Source organism: Pseudophryne corroboree, unplaced genomic scaffold (assembly GCF_028390025.1).
Source record: "Pseudophryne corroboree isolate aPseCor3 unplaced genomic scaffold, aPseCor3.hap2 scaffold_818, whole genome shotgun sequence".
Taxonomy (NCBI): Eukaryota; Metazoa; Chordata; class Amphibia; order Anura; family Myobatrachidae; genus Pseudophryne; species Pseudophryne corroboree.
Window position 1 is genome coordinate 237,501 of NW_026970397.1, and position 25,014 is coordinate 262,514.

Consider the following 25,014-nt stretch of genomic DNA (forward strand, 5'->3'; position numbering starts at 1 on the left):
TGTATAAAAGTGACCCCCGGCTGTGGCATTATCTGTCCAGCTAGTGGAGCCCGATGCTGGTGTAAAAATAATGGGGGACCCTACTCTTTTTGTCCCCCGTATTTTTTGCACCAGCACCAGGCGCAGAGCCCGGAGCTGGGTTTAAAAATACGGGGGATCCCCTGTCCGTTTTTCCCCCGGATTTTTAGAACCAGGACCGGATCGAAGAGCCCGAGGCTGGTTATGCTTTGGAGGGGGGACCCCACGCAATTTTTCTTTTCCGGGTTTTTCACATTCCATTTAAAAAAAAAAAATAATAATAATAATCTTTTAAAAAATATATAAATAATACTTGTGCCTCCAAAAAAGACAAACCAAGTACCTAATCCCTTCTAATATAAATAGATATGCTATTACCCCAAAAAAATATTATTTTTTATTAGATTCCGCCTGCAAAGTGTGGCGGATTGAAAATGACGAATTTACTGTTTAAAAGCACTGTTGTCGAATTTACAAACTTCAATTGAATATACTTTTGTTGAATTGCCGCATTTGTACCATTGCAGAAAAGTCGAATTTGTCAAATGTCGAATTTTAAAAAGTCGAATTTTGAAAGGATGCAAGAATAGGCCCCGCCCCCTTCTTCACATCAGCCGTCCCCTTCTACCCCTGTACCTTGCTCTCTCCTGTCTGTGCTCTCTCCCGTCTGTAGGACTAGGCCCCGTCCCCTTCTTACCCTCCAGTGACTGCTCTCTCCTGACAAGTGGACCTGGCCTGCCCCCTACACGCTGCTGGTGTCTTCATTGTTACTTGGTCTGGAGCTCCGTTGGGGAGAGAACTCACGTGAGCTCATTAAGAATGAGGAACTGGGATGTTTTAATTTTATTGTGAGTAGTGTACTGTGGTGATGTAGTATGTTGTATGGGGGGTATAGTGTAACTATGAAGTGCAGCATATGGGAGGGCTATAGCATAGTGATGTAGTGTGGCATATGGGGGGTGGTAGCGCATAGGCGTGCGTACAGGGGGTGCCTGGTGCGCACAGGCACTCCCTAATGTCCAGCACCGCTGCACGATACGCTTGCTGTGGCACAGTGATCGCTGAGTGTGTGATCGGTGGAGCCTAGCCTGTAGCTCATTTCCATACCTCCCACCACCGCTGCGCCCGCCCCCCCTCTGCCTGCTGCTAATACTATGCTGAGTGCATTCGTCGGCGGCCTCACTGGGGGGACTGGTGTCACCTTGCAATGTGACGTGGTGATGTCCGCCTATGCTCTCCTCCCGCCCACCCGTGCTTTCCTCCCGCTGCGGTCTCTCAGTCCTAGTGTGCCGCGGCTGCCACACCACTGGCAGTGTTCCTCTAGGGGGGACTGGGAGCCGCCGGCAGACACATTCTGCTGAGACTTACTTGTCAGTGCGGGTTCCGGATGGCAGGCGGCGGGTGGGAGGGCAGACGGGGAGCAGGTGTCACAAGGAGTGTGTGGGTAACTAAATCACAATACTTCCGCTCAACGTGGCACTGCAGGTCCTTCATCTCCCATGTCTCTTCACCAGGTGGCGGGCGGCCCGGAAATTAAGTGATGTGTTGTGCAGCAGTCAGTGTGAAGTGACTGTGAGTAACACTGATGGTGCTGATGATGCTGCTGCAGAATCGGGAAGCAATTAATTCATAAATATAATGTACTCAGTGTATTATACATACATAAACATGTACATACGTGTATTTGTGTATACATGTATATACATGAGTGTGTGTGCATATATATATATATATACAGCCAGTTCCCAGGAACAAAAGTCCTCCCCCGCTTCCGCTAAGTCCACAGCATGACGCTGGGGCTCCACTGGTGGAGCCAGGTGCGGTGGGGGCCCGTCTCAAGTGCTTCAGCAATCAGTGGGCTTGCTCACAGGTGGATCCCTGGATTCTACAAGTAGTGTCTCAGGGATTCAAGCTGGAATTCGAGACGTCTCCCCCTCGCCGTTTTCTAAAATCTGCCTTGCCAACATCTCCCTTGGACAGGGAGGCTGTGATAGAGGCAAATTCACAAGCTGTATTTGCAGCAGGTGATAGTCAAGGTACCCCTCCTTCAACAAGGAAGGGGTTACTATTCCACAATGTTTGTGGTACCGAAACCGGACGGTTCGGTGAGACCCATTTTAAATCTTTGAACACGTATATAAAACGGTTCAAGTTCAAGATGACCCTTAGTTCGCATTAAACACCCCCACCCTCCTTCGGTGTGGGGCTCATGTTGGCAATGCCCCAGCCCCTGAAGCATTCAAGCTGATTTCTTGCAGCAGCTGGGTACTGTAACAGCTCCAGAGCTGCTCTGTGAGGCAAGTAAAAGGGTGTGGGCCCTGCAGCACTACCTGTAGTTTGCATTGTGTGTTGGAAGGAACAAAGTAAGCAGACGGGAGAAGTCAGGATAGTGCGCAAGGGCATAGAAGGGAGCGGCTCAAGAAAAGAGAAGTGGAAACAGACAGCAAACTAGGCTGGAGAGAGACCTGAGACAAAGAGATCTGAATTATACGAGAGACGGCCAGGGGAAACACAAATTATGCAGTCAAGTTTCCCACATTTGGGGAAATCACAGGGGCAGCACACCCAGAGTGCAATGGGTGAGCCTTGCCCTGGGAGAAGCACCTACATGATCATAGTATCTCACCTGGCAGGTAAGTAGGAGTTGGGCTAGAGCTGGGGAGGGTCGCTGCTCGGGTACCCCCCTGTCAAGTGAAGGAGATCCAACTGAGGCAGCACAAGGGAACTCTCGAAAGAGGAACAAGGCTAGAGGAAGATCTGAGACAAAGAAATCTGATTTTTACCAGAGTTGACCAGAAGAAAGCACAAACACAGTCCCCCACTACCACAAATAATGCAGTCAAGTTTCCCACATTTGGGGAAATCACAGGGGCAGCACACCCAGAGTGCAATGGGTGAGCCTTGCCCTGGGAGAAGCACCTTCCTGATCATAGTTTCTCACCTGGCAGGTAAGTAGGAGTTGAGCTAGAGCTGGGGAGGGTCGCTGCTCGGGCACCCCCCTGTCAAGTGAAGGAGATCCAACTGAGGCAGCACAAGGGAACTCTCGAAAGAAGAACAAGGCTAGAGGAAGATCTGAGACAAAGAAATCTGACTTTTACCAGAGCTGACCAGAGGAAAGCACAAACACAGTCCCCCTCTACCACAAATAATGCAGTCGAGTTTCCCACATTTGGGGAAATCACAGGGGTCATCATACCCAGAATGCAATGAATGAACCTCACCCTGGGAGAACAATCTTCATGACCATGATATCTCCTATGCAAAATAAGTATGATTTGGGATAGGGCTGGGGAGGGCCGCTGCTCAGGCACATCTCTGTCAAGTAAAGGCGATTCAACTGAGGCAGCACAAGGGAACTCTCATCTGGGGACAACAACTGCTGGGAGAACACATATTTTCAGATGAACATGGGAGGGCAGAAGGCTGCCTAATACTGAAGCACCCCCAAACAACAAACCAAATGCAACAACTAGTACAAGCATTCCTGGGGGAAGGCCTGCAGCAGATGGATTTGCATATGGTGATGTCATCCAAGCAGTGGGTCAAAGTTGGCTTCAACCCTCGTCTGCATATGAAAAGAAAAAAGGGATGTGCAGGACATGGCGTCCTTTTGTGGCGCTTGGATGACCCTTAATTCGCATTAAACATCTCCACCCTCCTTCGGTGTGGGGCTCATGTTGGCTATTCCCCAGCCCCTGAAGCATTCAAGATGATTTCTTGCAGCAGCTGGGCACTGTAACAGCTCCAGAGCTGTTCTGTAAAGCATGTAAAAGGGTGTGGGCCCTGCAGCACTACCTGTAGTATGCATTGTGCATTGGAAGGCACAAAGTAAGCAGACGGGAGAGGTCAGGATAGTGCGCAAGGGCATAGAAGGGAGCGGCTCAAGAAAAGAGAAGTGGAAACAGACAGCAAACTAGGCTGGAGAAAGACCTGGGACAAAGAGATCTGAATTATACGAGAGCCGACCAGAGGAAACACAAATTATGCAGTCAAGTTTCCCACATTTGGGGAAATCGCAGGAGCAGCACACCCAGAGTGCAATGGGTGAGCCTTGCCCTGGGAGAAGCACCTTCCTGATCATAGTATCTCACCTGGCAGGTAAGTAGGAGTTGGGCTAGAGCTGGGGAGGGTCGCTGCTCGGGCACCCCCCTGTCATGTGAAGGAGATCCAACTGAGGCAGCACAAGGGAACTCTCGAAAGAAGAACAAGGCTAGAGGAAGATCTGAGACAAAGAAATCTGACTTTTACCAGAGCTGAGCAGAGGAAAGCACAAACACAGTCCCCCACTACCACAAATAATGCAGTCGAGTTTCCCACATTTGGGGAAATCACAGGGGTCAGCATACCCAGAATGCAATGAATGAACCTCACCCTGGGAGAACAATCTTCATGACCATGGTATCTCCTATGCAAAATAAGTATGATTTGGGATAGGGCTGGGGAGGGCCGCTGCTCAGGCACATCTCTGTCAAGTAAAGGAGATTCAACTGAGGCAGCACAAGGGAACTCTCATCTGGGGACAACAACTGCAGGGAGAACACATATTTTCAGATGAACATGGGAGGGCAGAAGGCTGCCTAATACTGAAGCACCCCCAAACAACAAACCAAATGCAACAACTAGTGCAAGCATTCCTGGGGGAAGGCCTGCAGCAGATTGATTTGCATATGGTAATGCCATCCAAGCAGTGGGTCAAAGTTGGCTTCAACCCTCGTCTGCATATGAAAAGAGAAAAGGGGCGTGCAGGGCATGGCGGCCTTTTGCGGCGCTTGGGTGACCCTTAGTTCGCATTAAACATCTCCACCCTCCTTCGGTGTGGGGCTCATGTTGGCAATGCCCCAGCCCCTGAAGCATTCAAGCTGATTTCTTGCAGCAGCTGGGTACTGTAACAGCTCCAGAGCTGCTCTGTGAGGCAAGTAAAAGGGTGTGGGCCCTGCAGCACTACCTGTAGTTTGCATTGTGTGTTGGAAGGCACAAAGTAAGCAGACGGGAGAAGTCAGGATAGTGCGCAAGGGCATAGAAGGGAGCGGCTCAAGAAAAGAGAAGTGGAAACAGACAGCAAACTAGGCTGGAGAGAGACCTGAGACAAAGAGATCTGAATTATACGAGAGCCGACCAGGGGAAACACAAATTATGCAGTCAAGTTTCCCACATTTGGGGAAATCACAGGGGCAGCACACCCAGAGTGCAATGGGTGAGCCTTGCCCTGGGAGAAGCACCTACATGATCATAGTATCTCACCTGGCAGGTAAGTAGGAGTTGGGCTAGAGCTGGGGAGGGTCGCTGCTCGGGTACCCCCCTGTCAAGTGAAGGAGATCCAACTGAGGCAGCACAAGGGAACTCTCGAAAGAGGAACAAGGCTAGAGGAAGATCTGAGACAAAGAAATCTGATTTTTACCAGAGTTGACCAGAAGAAAGCACAAACACAGTCCCCCACTACCACAAATAATGCAGTCGAGTTTCCCACATTTGGGGAAATCACAGGGGTCAGCATACCCAGAATGCAATGAATGAACCTCACCCTGGGAGAACAATCTTCATGACCATGGTATCTCCTATGCAAAATAAGTATGATTTGGGATAGGGCTGGGGAGGGCCGCTGCTCAGGCACATCTCTGTCAAGTAAAGGAGATTCAACTGAGGCAGCACAAGGGAACTCTCATCTGGGGACAACAACTGCAGGGAGAACACATATTTTCAGATGAACATGGGAGGGCAGAAGGCTGCATAATACTGAAGCACCCCCAAACAACAAACCAAATGCAACAACTAGTGCAAGCATTCCTGGGGGAAGGCCTGCAGCAGATTGATTTGCATATGGTAATGCCATCCAAGCAGTGGGTCAAAGTTGGCTTCAACCCTCGTCTGCATATGAAAAGAGAAAAGGGGCGTGCAGGGCATGGCGGCCTTTTGCGGCGCTTGGGTGACCCTTAGTTCACATTAAACATCTCCACCCTCCTTCGGTGTGGGGCTCATGTTGGCAATGCCCCAGCCCCTGAAGCATTCAAGCTGATTTCTTGCAGCAGCTGGGTACTGTAACAGCTCCAGAGCTGCTCTGTGAGGCAAGTAAAAGGGTGTGGGCCCTGCAGCACTACCTGTAGTTTGCATTGTGTGTTGGAAGGCACAAAGTAAGCAGACGGGAGAAGTCAGGATAGTGCGCAAGGGCATAGAAGGGAGCGGCTCAAGAAAAGAGAAGTGGAAACAGACAGCAAACTAGGCTGGAGAGAGACCTGAGACAAAGAGATCTGAATTATACGAGAGACGACCAGGGGAAACACAAATTATGCAGTCAAGTTTCCCACATTTGGGGAAATCACAGGGGCAGCACACCCAGAGTGCAATGGGTGAGCCTTGCCCTGGGAGAAGCACCTACATGATCATAGTTTCTCACCTGGCAGGTAAGTAAGAGTTAGGCTAGAGCTGGGGAGGGTCGCTGCTCGGGTACCCCCCTGTCAAGTGAAGGAGATCCAACTGAGGCAGCACAAGGGAACTCTCGAAAGAGGAACAAGGCTAGAGGAAGATCTGAGACAAAGAAATCTGATTTTTACCAGAGTTGACCAGAAGAAAGCACAAACACAGTCCCCCACTACCACAAATAATGCAGTCGAGTTTCCCACATTTGGGGAAATCACAGGGGTCAGCATACCCAGAATGCAATGAATGAACCTCACCCTGGGAGAACAATTTTCATGACCATGGTATCTCCTATGCAAAATAAGTATGATTTGGGATAGGGCTGGGGAGGGCCGCTGCTCAGGCACATCTCTGTCAAGTAAAGGAGATTCAACTGAGGCAGCACAAGGGAACTCTCATCTGGGGACAACAACTGCAGGGAGAACACATATTTTCAGATGAACATGGGAGGGCAGAAGGCTGCCTAATACTGAAGCACCCCCAAACAACAAACCAAATGCAACAACTAGTGCAAGCATTCCTGGGGGAAGGCCTGCAGCAGATGGATTTGCATATGGTGATGTCATCCAAGCAGTGGGTCAAAGTTGGCTTCAACCCTCGTCTGCATATGAAAAGAAAAAAGGGATGTGCAGGGCATGGTGTCCTTTTGTGGCGCTTGGATGACCCCTCCTTCGGTGTGGGGCTCATGTTGGCTATGCCCCAGCCCCTGAAGCATTCAAGATGATTTCTTGCAGCAGCTGGGCACTGTAACAGCTCCAGAGTTGCTCTGTAAAGCATGTAAAAGGGTGTGGGCCCTGCAGCACTACCTGTAGTATGCATTGTGCGTTGGAAGGCACAAAGTAAGCAGACGGGAGAGGTCAGGATAGTGCGCAACTGCATAGAAGGGAGCGGCTCAAGAAAAGAGAAGTGGAAACAGACAGCAAACTAGGCTGGAGAAAGACCTGAGACAAAGAGATCTGAATTATATGAAAGCCGACCAGAGGAAACACAAATTATGCAGTCAAGTGTCCCACATTTGGGGAAATCGCAGGAGCAGCACACCCAGAGTGCAATGGGTGAGCCTTGCCCTGGGAGAAGCACCTTCCTGATCATAGTATCTCACCTGGCAGGTAAATAGGAGTTGGGCTAGAGCTGGGGAGGGTCGCTGCTCGTGCACCCCCCTGTCAAGTGAAGGAGATCCAACTGAGGCAGCACAAGGGAACTCTCGAAAGAAGAACAAGGTTAGAGGAAGATCTGAGACAAAGAAATCTGACTTTTACCAGAGCTGACCAGAGGAAAGCACAAACACAGTCCCCCACTACCACAAATAATGCAGTCGAGTTTCCCACATTTGGGGAAATCACAGGGGTCAGCATACCCAGAATGCAATGAATGAACCTCACCCTGGGAGAACAATCTTCATGACCATGGTATCTCCTATGCAAAATAAGTATGATTTGAGATAGGGCTGGGGAGGGCCGCTGCTCAGGCACATCTCTGTCAAGTAAAGGAGATTCAACTGAGGCAGCACAAGGGAACTCTCATCTGGGGACAACAACTGCAGGGAGAACACATATTTTCAGATGAACATGGGAGGGCAGAAGGCTGCCTAATACTGAAGCACCCCCAAACAACAAACCAAATGCAACAACTAGTGCAAGCATTCCTGGGGGAAGGCCTGCAGCAGATTGATTTGCATATGGTAATGCCATCCAAGCAGTGGGTCAAAGTTGGCTTCAACCCTCGTCTGCATATGAAAAGAGAAAAGGGGCGTGCAGGGCATGGCGGCCTTTTGCGGCGCTTGGATGACCCCTAGTTCGCATTAAACACCTCCACCCTCCTTCGGTGTGGGGCTCATGTTGGCTATGCCCCAGCCCCTGAAGCATTCAAGCTGATTTCTTGCAGCAGCTGGGCACTGTAACAGCCCCAGAGCTGCTCTGTAAGGCAAGTAAAAGGGTGTGGGCCCTGCAGTACTACCTGTAGTTTGCATTGTGCATTGGAAAGCACAAAGTAAGCAGACGGGAGAAGTCAGGATAGTGCGCAAGGGCATAGAAGGGAGCGGCTCAAGAAAAGAGAAGTGGAAACAGACAGCAAACTAGGCTGGAGAGAGACCTGAGACAAAGAGATCTGAATTATACGAGAGCCGACCAGGGGAAACACAAATTATGCAGTCAAGTTTCCCACATTTGGGGAAATCGCAGGAGCAGCACACCCAGAGTGCAATGGGTGAGCCTTGCCCTGGGAGAAGCACCTTCATGATCATAGTATCTCACCTGGCAGGTAAGTAGGAGTTGGGCTAGAGCTGGGGAGGGTTGCTGCTCGGGTACCCCCCTGTCAAGTGAAGGAGATCCAACTGAGGCAGCGCAAGGGAACTCTAGAAAAAAGAACAAGGCTAGAGGAAGATCTGAGACAAAGAAATCTGACTTTTACCAGAGCTGACCAGAGGAAAGCACAAACACAGTCCCCCACTACCACAAATAATGCAGTCGAGTTTCCCACATTTGGGGAAATCATAGGGGTCAGCATACCCAGAATGCAATGAATGAACCTCACCCTGGGAGAACAATCTTCATGACCATGGTATCTCCTATGCAAAATAAGTATGATTTGGGATAGAGCTGGGGAGGGCCGCTGCTCAGGCACATCTCTGTCAAGTAAAGGAGATTCAACTGAGGCAGCACAAGGGAACTCTCATCTGGGGACAACAACTGCAGGGAGAACACATATTTTCAGATGAACATGGGAGGGCAAAAGGGTGCCTAATACTGAAGCACCCCCAAACAACAAACCAAATGCAACAACTAGTGCAAGCATTCCTGGGGGAAGGCCTGCAGCAGATGGATTTGCATATGGTGATGTCATCCAAGCAGTGGGTCAAAGTTGGCTTCAACCCTCGTCTGCATATGAAAAGAGAAAAGGGGTGTGCAGGGCATGGCGGCCTTTTGCGGCGCTTGGATGACCCCTAGTTCGCATTAAACACCTCCACCCTCCTTCGGTGTGGGGCTCATGTTGGCTATGCCCCAGCCGCTTAAGCATTCAAGCTGATTTCTTGCAGCAGCTGGGCACTGTAACAGCTCCAGAGCTGCTCTGTAAGGCAAGTAAAAGGGTCTCTGTGGTGCAATCAGTTAGTATGTACGGCTATTAACCAAAAGGTTGGTGGTTCAATCCCACCCAGGGACCTAATTGACCTTGTTATCAGATTTTGGTGATCTTTAAGTAGACAAGTCAAATTTCATACCCCCTGTTATGGTGTAGGGTACCTGGCCTTCTCTGATGTAATCAGAGTTAGATTTGATTCAGTGATTTTATAAAAACATCTAGGAAGCACAATTTAGCAGTGGGTTGCAGAGAAAAAGAAATATGCTGGCAAAAAAATCAAATTGCGTGATTAAACAGCTCTTCATTTTCTGGCTTTATTTTTATGCTAACAAATTTGTTCTCTGAAAAGTGTCCACAAAGCCAAGTCTCTGATTAACACCTTTGTAGGGATGGTTTTTCACCTATTACTAAATTAAACTTGCTTCATTGGAAAGGCAGCAAGATGCATCCTCATTTCAATGTCTACTGAAATAATACAGGTTGACACCAGGAAACATTAACGCCACTGCATCCTTGCTGCTTTCTCATGTGGAAGTCTGTTTAATGTGAAAACAAGGTGATATCTAATTAGCACACAGGTAAGAAATTACGAAAATCTTTATTTAAGGGTGAAGATGTTTCTCACAAAATTGTTGCCCCAATGCATCATTGAAATTCAAGCTGGAAAGATGATTTTAATATATCACTTGTACATTTTGTATTGCTCTTCTGGTGACAATGTCGTTTTTTTTGTCAATTACCATTTTAATAATAGGGTAAAGAAAATTAAGTGGATTTTTGAAAGAAAACTATACTGTCAATATACTATTAAAACAAATTAAAATGGTAAAAGTTATTGTACTTTAAGTAAAAATAAAAGAGCAAAAATATCAATCCCAGTTTTGATTACTTAAATTAACAAAAAAAAAATGCATATAGCAAAGGATAGTTTCAATCTGCCTACCTCTGGGTTATGGGTCCAGCATGCTTCCATTGCAGTACTCTGCTGCACATGTAAGTGCAAGAGATCCTGAAGCACTCACTCATCATGGGAAAGTACCAATGTGTTTATTCATTGGTTGATGGAAGAAACATCTTACAAAAACTCTCCAGATTATTGATTTTTTAATGTTTTTCTAGGAAACGTTCTAGATGTATGCTTATTAGCCTTTGTCAGTATGTACTGTTTGCAAAGTGTCTCTGTGGCGCAATCGGTTAGTGTGTTCGGCTATTAACCAAAAGGTTGGTGGTTCAATCCCACCCAGCGACGTAATTGACCTTGTGATCAGATTTTGGTGATATTTAAGTAGACAAGTCAAAATTTCAAACCCACTCTTATTGTGTAGGGTACCTGGCCTTCTCTGATGTAATCAGAGTTAGATTTGATTCAGTGATTTTATAAAAAACAGCTAGGAAGCACAATTTAGCAGTGGGTTGCAGAGAAAAAAAATATGCTGGCAGAAAAATCCAATTGAGTGATTAAACAGCTCTTCATTTTCTGGCTTTATTTTTATGCTAACAAATTTGTTCTCTGAAAAGTGTCCACAAAGCCAAGTCTCTGATTAACACCTTTGTAAGGATGGTTTTTCACCTATTACTAAATTAAACTTGCTTCATTGGAAAGGCAGCAAGATGCATCCTCATTTCAATGTCTACTGAAATAATACAAGTTGACACCAGGAAACATTAACGCCACTGCATCCTTGCTGCTTTCTCATGTGGAAGTCTGTTTAATGTGAAAACAAGGTGATATCTAATTAGCACACAGGTAAGGAATTAAGAAAATCTTTATTTAAGGGTGAAGATGTTTCTCACAAAATTGTTGACCCAATGCATCATTGAAATTCAAGCTGGAAAGATGAATTTAATATATCACTTGTACATTTTGTATTGCTCTTCTGGTGACAATGTAGTTTGTTTTTGTCAATTACCATTTTAATAATAGGGTAAAGAAAATGAAGTGGATTTTTGAAAGAAAACAATACTGTCAATATACTATTAAAACAAATTAAAATGGTAAAAGTTATTGTACTTTAAGTAAAAATAAAAGAGACAAAATATCAATCCCAGTTTTGGATTACTTTAATTAACAAAAAAAAATGCATATAGCAGAGGATAGTTTCAATCTGCCTACCTCTGGGTTATGGGCCCAGCATGCTTCCATTGCAGTACTCTGCTGCACATGTAAGTGCAAGAGATCCTGAAGCACTCACTCATCATGGGAAAGTACCAATGTGTTTCTTCGTTGGTTGATGGAAGAAACATCTTACAAAAACTCTCCAGTTTATTGACTTTTTAAAGTTTTGCTAGGAAACGTTTTAGATGAATGCTTATTAGCCTTTGTCAGTATGGGCTTTTGCGAAGTGTCTCTGTGGCGCAATCAGTTAGTATGTACGGCTATTAACCAAAAGGTTGGTGGTTCAATCCCACCCAGGGACCTAATTGACCTTGTTATCAGATTTTGGTGATCTTTAAGTAGACAAGTCAAAATTTCAAACCCCCTGTTATGGTGTAGGGTACTTGGCCTTCTCTGATGTAATCAGAGTTAGATTTGATTCAGTGATTTTATAAAAACAGCTAGGAAGCACAATTTAGCAGTGGGTTGCAGAGAAAAAAAATATGCTGGCAGAAAAATCCAATTGAGTGATTAAACAGCTCTTTATTTTCTGGCTTTATTTTTATGCTAACAAATTTGTTCTCTGAAAAGTGTCCAAAAAGCCAAGTCTCTGATTAACACCTTTGTAAGGATGGTTTTTCACCTATTACTAAATTAAACTTGCTTCATTGGAAAGGCAGCAAGATGCATCCTCATTTCAATGTCTACTGAAATAATACAGGTTGACACCAGGAAACATTAACGCCACTGCATCCTTGCTGCTTTCTCATGTGGAAGTCTGTTTAATATGAAAACAAGGTGATATCTAATTAGCACACAGGTAAGGAATTAAGAAAATCTTTATTTAAGGGTGAAGATGTTTCTCACAAAATCGTTGCCCCAATGCATCATTGAAATTCAAGCTGGAAAGATGATTTTAATATATCACTTGTACATTTTGTATTGCTCTTCTGGTGACAATGTAGTTTGTTTTTGTCAATTACCATTTTAATAATAGGGTAAAGAAAATGAAGTGGATTTTTGAAAGAAAACAATACTGTCAATATACTATTAAAACAAATTAAAATGGTAAAAGTTATTGTACTTTAAGTAAAAATAAAAGAGCCAAAATATCAATCCCAGTTTTGGATTACTTTAATTAACAAAAAAAAATGCATATAGCAGAGGATAGTTTCAATCTGCCTACCTCTGGGTTATGGGCCCAGCATGCTTCCATTGCAGTACTCTGCTGCACATGTAAGTGCAAGAGATCCTGAAGCACTCACTCATCATGGGAAAGTACCAATGTGTTTCTTCGTTGGTTGATGGAAGAAACATCTTACAAAAACTCTCCAGATTATTGACTTTTTAAAGTTTTTCTAGGAAACATTTTAGATGAATGCTTATTAGCCTTTGTCAGTATGAACTTTTGCAAAGTGTCTCTGTGGCGCAATCAGTTAGTATGTATGGCTATTAACCAAAAGGTTGGTGGTTCAATCCCACCCAGGGACCTAATTGACCTTGTTATCAGATTTTGGTGATCTTTAAGTAGACAAGTCAAATTTCATACCCCCTGTTATGGTGTAGGGTACCTGGCCTTCTCTGATGTAATCAGAGTTAGATTTGATTCAGTGATTTTATAAAAACATCTAGGAAGCACAATTTAGCAGTGGGTTGCAGAGAAAAAGAAATATGCTGGCAAAAAAATCAAATTGCGTGATTAAACAGCTCTTCATTTTCTGGCTTTATTTTTATGCTAACAAATTTGTTCTCTGAAAAGTGTCCACAAAGCCAAGTCTCTGATTAACACCTTTGTAGGGATGGTTTTTCACCTATTACTAAATTAAACTTGCTTCATTGGAAAGGCAGCAAGATGCATCCTCATTTCAATGTCTACTGAAATAATACAGGTTGACACCAGGAAACATTAACGCCACTGCATCCTTGCTGCTTTCTCATGTGGAAGTCTGTTTAATGTGAAAACAAGGTGATATCTAATTAGCACACAGGTAAGGAATTAAGAAAATCTTTATTTAAGGGTGAAGATGTTTCTCACAAAATCGTTGACCCAATGCATCATTGAAATTCAAGCTGGAAAGATGATTTTAATATATCACTTGTACATTTTGTATTGCTCTTCTGGTGACAATGTAGTTTGTTTTTGTCAATTACCATTTTAATAATAGGGTAAAGAAAATGAAGTGGATTTTTGAAAGAAAACAATTCTGTCAATATACTATTAAAACAAATTAAAATGGTAAAAGTTATTGTACTTTAAGTAAAAATAAAAGAGACAAAATATCAATCCCAGTTTTGGATTACTTTAATTAACAAAAAAAAAATGCATATAGCAGAGGATAGTTTCAATCTGCCTACCTCTGGGTTATGGGCCCAGCATGCTTCCATTGCAGTACTCTGCTGCACATGTAAGTTCAAGAGATCCTGAAGCACTCACTCATCATGGGAAAGTACCAATGTGTTTATTCATTGGTTGATGGAAGAAACATCTTACAAAAACTCTCCAGATTATTGATTTTTTAATGTTTTTCTAGGAAACGTTCTAGATGTATGCTTATTAGCCTTTGTCAGTATGTACTGTTTGCAAAGTGTCTCTGTGGCGCAATCGGTTAGTGTGTTCGGCTATTAACCAAAAGGTTGGTGGTTCAATCCCACCCAGGGACGTAATTGACCTTGTGATCAGATTTTGGTGATATTTAAGTAGACAAGTCAAAATTTCAAACCCCCTCTTATTGTGTAGGGTACCTGGCCTTCTCTGATGTAATCAGAGTTAGATTTGATTCAGTGATTTTATAAAAAACAGCTAGGAAGCACAATTTAGCAGTGGGTTGCAGAGAAAAAAAATATGCTGGCAGAAAAATCCAATTATCTGCGCGCACTGCATTACAATCTCCCTCGCTTCCTCTCTGGGTGTCACAAATGATAGTGACACCTTTGCCATGCTTGTAGCAGCTGGTCCTAAGATCTACGCCTCCAGCCCTGAGTGTTTGCCCTTGTGACTTGTTGATCATCATAGCGAAGCAGATTCTTACAGAAAACTGCAGGGGCTTAGATTGAAAAGAAAAACATTGACGAACCCATCATTTCAGCAACAGGGTCTGCCACACGGCTGACTGAAATGACTGGTTGGTTTGGACCCCCACCAAAAAAGAAGCAATCAATCTCTCCTTGCACAAACTGGCTCTACAGAGGCAAGATGTCCACCTCATCATCCTCCGATTCCTCACCCCTTTCACTGTGTACATCGCCCTCCTCATAGATTATTAATTCGTCCCCACTGGAATCCACCATCTCAGATCCCTGTGTACTTTCTGGAGGCAATTGCTGGTGAATGTCTCCATGGAGGAATTGATTATAATTCATTTTGATGATCATCATCTTCTCCACATTTTCTGGAAGTAACCTCGTACGCCAATTGCTGACAAGGTGAGCGGCTGCACTAAACACTCTTTTGGAGTACACACTGGAGGGAGGGCAACTTAGGTAGAATAAAGCCAGTTTGTGCAAGGGCCTCCAAATTGCCTCTTTTTCCTGCCAGTATACATACGGACTGTCTGACGTGCCTACCTGGATGCGGTCACTCATATAATCCTCCACCATTCTTTCAAAGGTGACAGAATCATATGCAGTGACAGTAGACGACATGTCAGTAATCGTTGCCAGGTCCTTCAGTCCGGACCAGATGTCAGCACTCACTCCAGACTGCCCTGCATCACCGCCAGCGGGTGGGCTCGGAATTCTTAGCCTTTTCCTCGCACCCCCAGTTGCGGGAGAATGTGAAGGAGGAGCTGTTGACGGGTCACGTTCCGCTTGACTTGACAATTTTCTCACCAGCAGGTCTTTGAACCTCTGCAGACTTGTGTCTGCAGGAAAGAGAGATACAATGTAGGTTTTAAATCTAGGATCGAGCACGGTGGCCAAAATTTATTGCTCTGATTTCAACAGATTGAATCCTGGTTAAGCGAATTAAGGGCTCCATCCACAAGTCCCACATGCCTAGCGGAATCGCTCTGTTTTAGCTCCTCCTTCAATGTCTCCAGCTTCTTCTGCAAAAGCCTGATGAGGGGAATGACCTGACTCAGGCTGGCAGTGTCTGAACTGACTTCACGTGTGGCAAGTTCAAAGGATTGCAGAACCTTGCACAACGTTGAAATCATTCTCCACTGCGCTTGAGTCAGGTGCATTCCCCCTCCTTTGCCTATATCGTGGGTAGATGTATAGGCTTGAATGGCCTTTTGCTGCTCCTCCATCCTCTGAAGCATATAGAGGGTTGAATTCCACCTCGTTACCACCTCTTGCTTCAGAGGATGGCAGGGCAGGTTCAGGAATGTTTGGTGGTGCTCCAGTCTTCGGCACGCGGTGGCTGAATGCAGAAAGTGGCCCGCAATTCTTCGGGCCACCGACAGCATCTCTTGCACGCCCCTGTCGTTTTTTAAATAATTCTGCACCACCAAATTCAATGTATGTGCAAAACATGGGACGTGCTGGAATTTGCCCAGATGTAATGCACGCACAATATTGGTGGCGTTGTCTGATGTCACAAATCCCCAGGAGAGTCAAATTGGGGTAAGCCATTCTGCGATGATGTTCCTCAGTTTCCGTAAGAGGTTGTCAGCTGTGTGCCTCTTATGGAAAGCGGTGATACAAAGCGTAGCCTGCCTAGGAACGAGTTGGCATTTGCGAGATGCTGCTACTGGTGCCGCCGCTGCTGTTCTTGCTGCGGGAGGCAATACATCTACCCAGTGGGCTGTCACAGTCATATAGTCCTGAGTCTGCCCTGCTCCACTTAACCACGGACATGTGGACTAGTGGACATTGGGTACAACTGCATTTTTTAGGACACTGGTGACTCTTTTTCTGAGGTCTGTGTACATTTTCGGTATCGCCTGCCTAGAGAAATGGAACCTAGATGGCATTTGGTACCGGGGACACAGTACCTCAATCAAGTCTCTAGTTGCCTCTGAATTAACGATGGATACCGGAACCACGTTTCTCACCACCCAGGCTGACAAGACCTGAGTTATCCGCTTTGCAGCAGGATGACTGCTGTGATATTTCATCTTCCTCGCAAAGGACTGTTGGACAGTCAATTGCCTACTGGAAGTAGTACAAGTGGTCTTCCGACTTCCCCTCTGGGATGACGATTGACTCCCAGCAGCAACAACAGCAGCGCCAGCAGCAGTAGGCGTTACACTCAAGGATGCATCGGAGGAATCCCAGGCAGGAGAGGACTCGTCAGACTTGCCAGTGACATGGCCTGCAGGACTATTGGCTCTCCTGTCTAAGAAGGAAATTGACACTGAGGGAGTTGGTGGTGTGGTTTGCAGGAGCTTGGTTACAAGAGGAAGGGATTTAGTGGTCAGTGGACTGCTTCCGCTGTCATCCAAAGTTTTTGAACTTGTCACTGACTTATGATTAATGCGCTGCAGGTGACGTATAAGGGAGGATGTTCTGAGGTGGTTAACGTCCTTACCCCTACTTATTACAGCTTGACAAAGGCAACACACGGCTTGACACCTGTTGTCCGCATTTGTGTACAGGATGCATACCTTCATGTCCAAATTTATCCATCTCATCAGTCGTACCTCAGATTTGCGGTACAGGACTGTCATTGCCAATTTCAGACGTTGCTGTTTGGTCTCTCCACTGCCCAGAGAATTTTCACCAAGGTAATGGTGGAAATGATGGTTCTCCTGCGCAAGCAATGTGTCACAATTATCCCGTACTTGAGCGATCTCATAAAAGCGAGATCAAGAGAGCAGTTGCTGAACAGCGTATCACTTTCACTGAAAGTGTTACAGCAACACGGCTGGATTTTCAATATCCCAAAGTCGCAGTTGGTTCCTACGACTCGTCTGTCTTTCTTGGGCATGATTCTGGACACAGACCAGAAGAGGGTTTATCTCCCGATAGAAAAGGCCCAGGAACTCATGACTCTTGTCAGGAACCTATTGAAACCAAAACTTGTGTCAGTGCATCACTGCACTCGAGTCCTGGGAAAGATGGTGGCATCATACAAAGCCATTCCATTCGGCAGGTTCCTTGCGAGGACTTTCCAATGGGACCTACTGGACAAGTGGTCTGGGTCACATTTACAGATGCATTGGTTGATCACCCTGTCCCCCAGGGTCAGGGTATCACTCCTGTGGTGGCTGCAGAGTGCTCACCTTCTCGAGTGACGCAGATTCGGCATTCAGGACTGGATCCTGGTGACCACAGATGCAAGCCTCCAAGGTTGGGGAGCAGTCACACAGGGAAGAAATTTCCAAGGTCTTTGGTCAAGTCAAGAGACTTGTCTTCACATCAACATCCTGAAACTAGGGGCCATATACAATGCCCTACGTCAAGCGGAGACCTTACTTTGCGACCAACCGGTTCTGATCCAGTCAGACAACGTCACCGCAGTGGCTCATGTAAACCGCCAAGGCGGCACAAGGAGCAGAGTGGCGATGGCACAAGCTACCTTTGCATTTTTCTCCCAAACGAAGGACACTAGAATGAAAATTTTAAAGCCTCCTGTTAGTGCTTCATCTACATGGTATAGCCCTGAATTTTCCAATGCGTAGCTCTTTGCAAAAGAAAGATATTGGCAAGGAAAAGCTGTCTTGTACCTTTGCATTTTTCTCCCAAACGAAGGACACTAGAAAGAAAATTTTAAAGCCTCCTGATAGGCCATCAGCTACACGGCATAGCCCTGAATTTTCCAATGCGTAGCTCTTTGCAAAAGAGAGATATTGGCAAGGAAAAGCTGTCTTGTACCTTTGCATTTTTCTCCCAAACGAAGGACACTAGAAAGAAAATTTTAAAGCCTCCTGTTAGGCCATCATCTACACGGCATAGCCCTGAATTTTCCAATGTGCAGCTCTTTGCAAAAGAGAGATATTGGCAAGGAAAAGCTGTCTTGTACCTTTGCATTTTTCTCCCAAACGAAGGAAACTAGAATGAAAATTTTAAAGCCTCCTGTTAGTGCTTCATCTACACGGTATAGCCCTGAATTTTCCAATGCGTAGCTCTTTGCAAAAGAGAGATATTGGCAAGGAAAAGCTGTCTTTCAACTCTTCCACAACTGAAAAACAGATAGTGTTCCCAAGCCTTCCATCCTGTAATATCTTCAGTCTCTCGTCAATGAAGAAAACAATCCCTCCAGCAGACTCTTCAACCACGATACAAGATCACAGCCAAAAGGGCGAGAAGCAACTACACTTGCGTTTAACCAAAATGGCTAAAACTTAGTGGAGGAAAGTGCAGTGCACCAAAACATAAGCTGACACAATCATGGAGAATGCGCCAGCATATATGCTCTTCTATCTATATTTTGCAAACCTGCTCTTGTCCCCTCCAGCTGCTCCATGTAGATTTGACGCCTGGCAAGGTGCATAACCCACTGACAAGCAGGCACACTCCTGCATGAGTTTTCACTCTCACTAGCAGGATGATACACATTCATTTGCATGTGCTCCACCTCTGACACACCGCCCACCCAACCACCCAGTCACCAGAGCCACCCACAAGCCAACTGGCTCCGTGATTTAATTTGCACAGTGCAGTCATCCAGGCAGCATGTCCTTCTCAATGGAATAATCTCTGGTTCCATGGAATCTTCCGCATTGGAATGCTGCGGAACAAAAAGGATTTAAACATTCAGCTTGCTAGCATTCAATGTACCTGCGGCTTGGCTCTAGCACATGGGTCTTCATCCTGTGGCCCTCCAGCTGCTGTGAAACTACACATCCCAGCATGCCCTGCCACAGTTTTGCTATTAAGGTATGCTAAAACTGAGGCAGGGCATGCTGGTATATGTAGTTCCACAGCAGCTGGAGGGTCGCAGGTTGAAGACCCATATTCTAGCATGCCTGTTCTATGATGCATGTTCCGTGATGTCACAATCAGCTTGGAATGGGGTGTCTAGCATGCATTTGCTGACAGCCACTTGAGGGAGACACACATCAGGAGATGCAGCATATCGGAGGTCTTCGATGCCTTTCCAGCAAATGCACACCACCAGCTGCTGGTCTGGACACAAAACAATACCCACAATTGAAGGCTCAAAATGCCCAACTACAGGATTAATGTAAGTAGTGAATTTAGGAATTAATTTAGAAGTAGGAAATTAAGTTAGTTCACAAGTACATTCAAATTCCGATCTAAAGTCTAGGTAGGCCTCACGTCCTGGCAGCCCCCAGCATTTAAAAATGCCTTGATTAGAGGTAGGGAATTAAATGTAGATAAGAAGTAGACACAAAATAACACTCCACAGAGCAATTATCAGGTGTCTTTATCAATTGTTGCATTTAAAAAATCAAGCAATTAGGGAACACAATGTTGCAACAATTAGAGATGAGCGCCTGAAATTTTTCGGGTTTTGTGTTTTGGTTTTGGGTTCGGTTCCGCGGCCGTGTTTTGGGTTCGAACGCGTTTTGGCAAAACCTCACCGAATTTTTCTTGTCGGATTCGGGTGTGTTTTGGATTCGGGTGTTTTTTTCAAAAAACACTAAAAAACAGCTTAAATCATAGAATTTGGGGGTCATTTTGATCCCAAAGTATTATTAACCTCAAAAACCATAATTTACACTCATTTTCAGTCTATTCTGAATACCTCACACCTCACAATATTATTTTTAGTCCTAAAATTTGCACCGAGGTCGCTGTGTGAGTAAGATAAGCGACCCTAGTGGCCGACACAAACACCGGGCCCATCTAGGAGTGGCACTGCAGTGTCACGCAGGATGTCCCTTCCAAAAAACCCTCCCCAAACAGCACATGACGCAAAGAAAAAAAGAGGCGCAATGAGGTAGCTGTGTGAGTAAGATTAGCGACCCTAGTGGCCGACACAAACACCGGGCCCATCTAGGAGTGGCACTGCAGTGTCACGCAGGATGTCCCTTCCAAAAAACCCTCCCCAAACAGCACATGACGCAAAGAAAAAAAGAGGCGCAATGAGGTAGCTGACTGTGTGAGTAAGATTAGCGACCCTAGTGGCCGACACAAACACCGGGCCCATCTAGGAGTGGCACTGCAGTGTCACGCAGGATGTCCCTTCCAAAAAACCCTCCCCAATCAGCACATGATGCAAAGAAAAAGAAAAGAAAAAAGAGGTGCAAGATGGAATTGTCCTTGGGCCCTCCCACCCACCCTTATGTTGTATAAACAAAACAGGACATGCACACTTTAACCAACCCATCATTTCAGTGACAGGGTCTGCCACACGACTGTGACTGATATGACGGGTTGGTTTGGACCCCCCCCAAAAAAGAAGCAATTAATCTCTCCTTGCACAAACTGGCTCTACAGAGGCAAGATGTCCACCTCATCTTCACCCTCCGATATATCACCGTGTACATCCCCCTCCTCACAGATTATCAATTCGTCCCCACTGGAATCCACCATCTCAGCTCCCTGTGTACTTTGTGGAGGCAATTGCTGCTGGTCAATGTCTCCGCGGAGGAATTGATTATAATTCATTTTAATGAACATCATCTTCTCCACATTTTCTGGATGTAACCTCGTACGCCGATTGCTGACAAGGTGAGCGGCGGCACTAAACACTCTTTCGGAGTACACACTTGTGGGAGGGCAACTTAGGTAGAATAAAGCCAGTTTGTGCAAGGGCCTCCAAATTGCCTCTTTTTCCTGCCAGTATAAGTACGGACTGTGTGACGTGCCTACTTGGATGCGGTCACTCATATAATCCTCCACCATTCTATCAATGTTGAGAGAATCATATGCAGTGACAGTAGACGACATGTCCGTAATCGTTGTCAGGTCCTTCAGTCCGGACCAGATGTCAGCATCAGCAGTCGCTCCAGACTGCCCTGCATCACCGCCAGCGGGTGGGCTCGGAATTCTGAGCCTTTTCCTCGCACCCCCAGTTGCGGGAGAATGTGAAGGAGGAGATGTTGACAGGTCGCGTTCCGCTTGACTTGACAATTTTGTCACCAGCAGGTCTTTCAACCCCAGCAGACCTGTGTCTGCCGGAAAGAGAGATCCAAGGTAGGCTTTAAATCTAGGATCGAGCACGGTGGCCAAAATGTAGTGCTCTGATTTCAACAGATTGACCACCCGTGAATCCTTGTTAAGCGAATTAAGGGCTGCATCCACAAGTCCCACATGCCTAGCGGAATCGCTCCCTTTTAGCTCCTTCTTCAATGCCTCCAGCTTCTTCTGCAAAAGCCTGATGAGGGGAATGACCTGACTCAGGCTGGCAGTGTCTGAACTGACTTCACGTGTGGCAAGTTCAAAGGGCATCAGAACCTTGCACAACGTTGAAATCATTCTCCACTGCACTTGAGACAGGTGCATTCCACCTACTATATCGTGCTCAATTGTATAGGCTTGAATGGCCTTTTGCTGCTCCTCCAACCTCTGAAGCATATAGAGGGTTGAATTCCACCTCGTTACCACTTCTTGCTTCAGATGATGGCAGGGCAGGTTCAGTAGTTTTTGGTGGTGCTCCAGTCTTCTGTACGTGGTGCCTGTACGCCGAAAGTGTCCCGCAATTTTTCTGGCCACCGACAGCATCTCTTGCACGCCCCTGTCGTTTTTTAAAAAATTCTGCACCACCAAATTCAAGGTATGTGCAAAACATGGGACGTGCTGGAATTTGCCCATATTTAATGCACACACAATATTGCTGGCGTTGTCCGATGCCACAAATCCACAGGAGAGTCCAATTGGGGTAAGACATTCCGCGATGATCTTCCTCAGTTGCCGTAAGAGGTTTTCAGCTGTGTGCGTATTCTGGAAAGCGGTGATACAAAGCGTAGCCTGCCTAGGAAAGAGTTGGCGTTTGCGAGATGCTGCTACTGGTGCCGCCGCTGCTGTTCTTGCGGCGGGAGTCCATACATCTACCCAGTGGGCTGTCACAGTCATATAGTCCTGACCCTGCCCTGCTCCACTTGTCCACATGTCCGTGGTTAAGTGGACATTGGGTACAACTGCATTTTTTAGGACACTGGTGAGTCTTTTTCTGACGTCCGTGTACATTCTCGGTATCGCCTGCCTAGAGAAGTGGAACCTAGATGGTATTTGGTAACGGGGGCACACTGCCTCAATAAATTGTCTAGTTCCCTGTGAACTAACGGCGGATACCGGACGCACGTCTAACACCAACATTGGCCCTCATTCCGAGTTGTTCGCTCGGTATTTTTCATCGCATCGCAGTGAAAATCCGCTTAGTACGCATGCGCAATGTTCGCACTGCGACTGCGCCAAGTAACTTTACTATGAAGAAAGTAATTTTACTCACGGCTTTTTCATCGCTCCGGCGATCGTAATGTGATTGACAGGAAATGGGTGTTACTGGGCGGAAACACGGCGTTTCAGGGGCGTGTGGCTGAAAACGCTACCGTTTCCGGAAAAAACGCAGGAGTGGCCGGGGAAACGGTGGGAGTGCCTGGGCGAACGCTGGGTGTGTTTGTGACGTCAACCAGGAACGACAAGCACTGAAATGATCGCACAGGCAGAGTAAGTCTGAAGCTACTCTGAAACTGCTAAGTAGTTAGTAATCGCAATATTGCGAATACATCGGTCGCAATTTTAAGAAGCTAAGATTCACTCCCAGTAGGCGGCGGCTTAGCGTGTGTAACTCTGCTAAATTCGCCTTGCGACCGATCAACTCGGAATGAGGGCCATAGTTGTCAAGGACTCAGTTATCCGCTTTGCAGTAGGATGACTGCTGTGATATTTCATCTTCCTCGCAAAGGACTGTTGAACAGTCAATTGCTTACTGGAAGTAGTACAAGTGGGCTTACGACTTCCCCTCTGGGATGACCATCGACTCCCAGCGGCAACAACAGCAGCGCCAGCAGCAGTAGGCGTTACACGCAAGGATGCATCGGAGGAATCCCAGGCAGGAGAGGACTCGTCAGAATTGCCAGTGACATGGCCTGCAGGACTATTGGCATTCCTGGGGAAGGAGGAAATTGACACTGAGGGAGTTGGTGGGGTGGTTTGCGTGAGCTTGGTTACAAGAGGAAGGGATTTACTGGTCAGTGGACTGCTTCCGCTGTCACCCAAAGTTTTTAAACTTGTCACTGACTTATTATGAATGCGCTGCAGGTGACGTATAAAGGAGGATGTTCCGAGGTGGTTAACGTCCTTACCCCTACTTATTACAGCTTGACAAAGGGAACACACGGCTTGACACCTGTTGTCCGCATTTCTGGTGAAATACCTCCACACCGAAGAGCTGATTTTTTTGGTATTTTCACCTGGCATGTCAACGGCCATATTCCTCCCACGGACAACAGGTGTCTCCCCGGGTGCCTGACTTAAACAAACCACCTCACCATCAGAATCCTCCTGGTCAATTTCCTCCCCAGCGCCAGCAACACCCATATCCTCCTCATCCTGGTGTACTTCAACACTGACATCTTCAATCTGACTATCAGGAACTGGACTGCGGGTGCTCCTTCCAGCACTTGCAGGGGGCGTGCAAATGGTGGAAGGCGCATGCTCTTCACGTCCAGTGTTGGGAAGGTCAGGCATCGCAACCGACACAATTGGACTCTCCTTGTGGATTTGGGATTTCGAAGAATGCACAGTTCTTTGCTGTGCTGCTTTTGCCAGCTTGAGTCTTTTCATTTTTCTAGCGAGAGGCTGAGTGCTTCCATCCTCATGTGAAGCTGAACCACTAGCCATGAACATAGGCCAGGGCCTCAGCCGTTCCTTGCCACTCCGTGTGGTAAATGGCATATTGGCAAGTTTACGCTTCTCCTCCGACAATTTTATTTTAGGTTTTGGAGTCCTTTTTTTACTGATATTTGGTGTTTTGGATTTGACATGCTCTGTACTATGACATTGGGCATCGGCCTTGGCAGACGACGTTGCTGGCATTTCATCGTCTCGGCCATGACTAGTGGCAGCAGCTTCAGCACGAGGTGGAAGTGGATCTTGATCTTTCCCTAATTTTGGAACCTCAACATTTTTGTTCTCCATATTTTAATAGGCACAACTAAAAGGCACCTCAGGTAAACAATGGAGATGGATGGATTGGATACTAGTATACAATTATGGACGGGCTGCCGAGTGCCGACACAGAGGTAGCCACAGCCGTGAACTACCGCACTGTACTGTGTCTGCTGCTAATATATAGACTGGTTGATAAAGAGATAGTATACTCGTAACTAGTATGTATGTATAAAGAAAGAAAAAAAAACACGGTTAGGTGGTATATACAATTATGGACGGGCTGCCGAGTGCCGACACAGAGGTAGCCACAGCCGTGAACTACCGCACTGTACTGTGTCTGCTGCTAATATATAGACTGGTTGATAAAGAGATAGTATACTCGTAACTAGTATGTATGTATAAAGAAAGAAAAAAAAACCACGGTTAGGTGGTATATACAATTATGGACGGGCTGCCGAGTGCCGACACAGAGGTAGCCACAGCCGTGAACTACCGCACTGTAC

The 25,014-nt window shown here is 46.2% G+C and overlaps 12 non-coding genes and 1 pseudogene across 12 annotated transcripts; all 13 read right to left on the reverse strand.

Annotated features, from left to right (window-relative positions):
- Nucleotides 1-2,517: 2,517 nt before the first annotated feature.
- LOC135042119 (U1 spliceosomal RNA) lies at nucleotides 2,518-2,659 on the reverse strand (annotated as a pseudogene).
- Nucleotides 2,660-2,811: 152 nt separating this feature from the next.
- On the reverse strand, nucleotides 2,812-2,974 carry LOC135042111 (U1 spliceosomal RNA). Its single transcript, XR_010235431.1, has one exon. It is a non-coding gene; the product is annotated as a U1 spliceosomal RNA (small nuclear RNA).
- A 152-nt stretch (nucleotides 2,975-3,126) lies between these two features.
- On the reverse strand, nucleotides 3,127-3,290 carry LOC135042113 (U1 spliceosomal RNA). Its single transcript, XR_010235433.1, has one exon. It is a non-coding gene; the product is annotated as a U1 spliceosomal RNA (small nuclear RNA).
- Nucleotides 3,291-3,961: 671 nt separating this feature from the next.
- Nucleotides 3,962-4,124, reverse strand: LOC135042114 (U1 spliceosomal RNA). Its single transcript, XR_010235434.1, has one exon. It is a non-coding gene; the product is annotated as a U1 spliceosomal RNA (small nuclear RNA).
- Nucleotides 4,125-4,276: 152 nt separating this feature from the next.
- On the reverse strand, nucleotides 4,277-4,440 carry LOC135042120 (U1 spliceosomal RNA). Its single transcript, XR_010235439.1, has one exon. It is a non-coding gene; the product is annotated as a U1 spliceosomal RNA (small nuclear RNA).
- A 671-nt stretch (nucleotides 4,441-5,111) lies between these two features.
- LOC135042118 (U1 spliceosomal RNA) lies at nucleotides 5,112-5,274 on the reverse strand. Its single transcript, XR_010235438.1, has one exon. It is a non-coding gene; the product is annotated as a U1 spliceosomal RNA (small nuclear RNA).
- A 152-nt stretch (nucleotides 5,275-5,426) lies between these two features.
- Nucleotides 5,427-5,590, reverse strand: LOC135042110 (U1 spliceosomal RNA). Its single transcript, XR_010235430.1, has one exon. It is a non-coding gene; the product is annotated as a U1 spliceosomal RNA (small nuclear RNA).
- Nucleotides 5,591-6,261: 671 nt separating this feature from the next.
- On the reverse strand, nucleotides 6,262-6,424 carry LOC135042117 (U1 spliceosomal RNA). Its single transcript, XR_010235437.1, has one exon. It is a non-coding gene; the product is annotated as a U1 spliceosomal RNA (small nuclear RNA).
- A 152-nt stretch (nucleotides 6,425-6,576) lies between these two features.
- LOC135042112 (U1 spliceosomal RNA) lies at nucleotides 6,577-6,740 on the reverse strand. Its single transcript, XR_010235432.1, has one exon. It is a non-coding gene; the product is annotated as a U1 spliceosomal RNA (small nuclear RNA).
- Nucleotides 6,741-7,386: 646 nt separating this feature from the next.
- LOC135042116 (U1 spliceosomal RNA) lies at nucleotides 7,387-7,549 on the reverse strand. The gene has a single exon (XR_010235436.1). It is a non-coding gene; the product is annotated as a U1 spliceosomal RNA (small nuclear RNA).
- Nucleotides 7,550-7,701: 152 nt separating this feature from the next.
- On the reverse strand, nucleotides 7,702-7,865 carry LOC135042121 (U1 spliceosomal RNA). Its single transcript, XR_010235440.1, has one exon. It is a non-coding gene; the product is annotated as a U1 spliceosomal RNA (small nuclear RNA).
- A 671-nt stretch (nucleotides 7,866-8,536) lies between these two features.
- Nucleotides 8,537-8,699, reverse strand: LOC135042115 (U1 spliceosomal RNA). The gene has a single exon (XR_010235435.1). It is a non-coding gene; the product is annotated as a U1 spliceosomal RNA (small nuclear RNA).
- A 152-nt stretch (nucleotides 8,700-8,851) lies between these two features.
- LOC135042109 (U1 spliceosomal RNA) lies at nucleotides 8,852-9,015 on the reverse strand. The gene has a single exon (XR_010235429.1). It is a non-coding gene; the product is annotated as a U1 spliceosomal RNA (small nuclear RNA).
- Nucleotides 9,016-25,014: the final 15,999 nt, after the last annotated feature.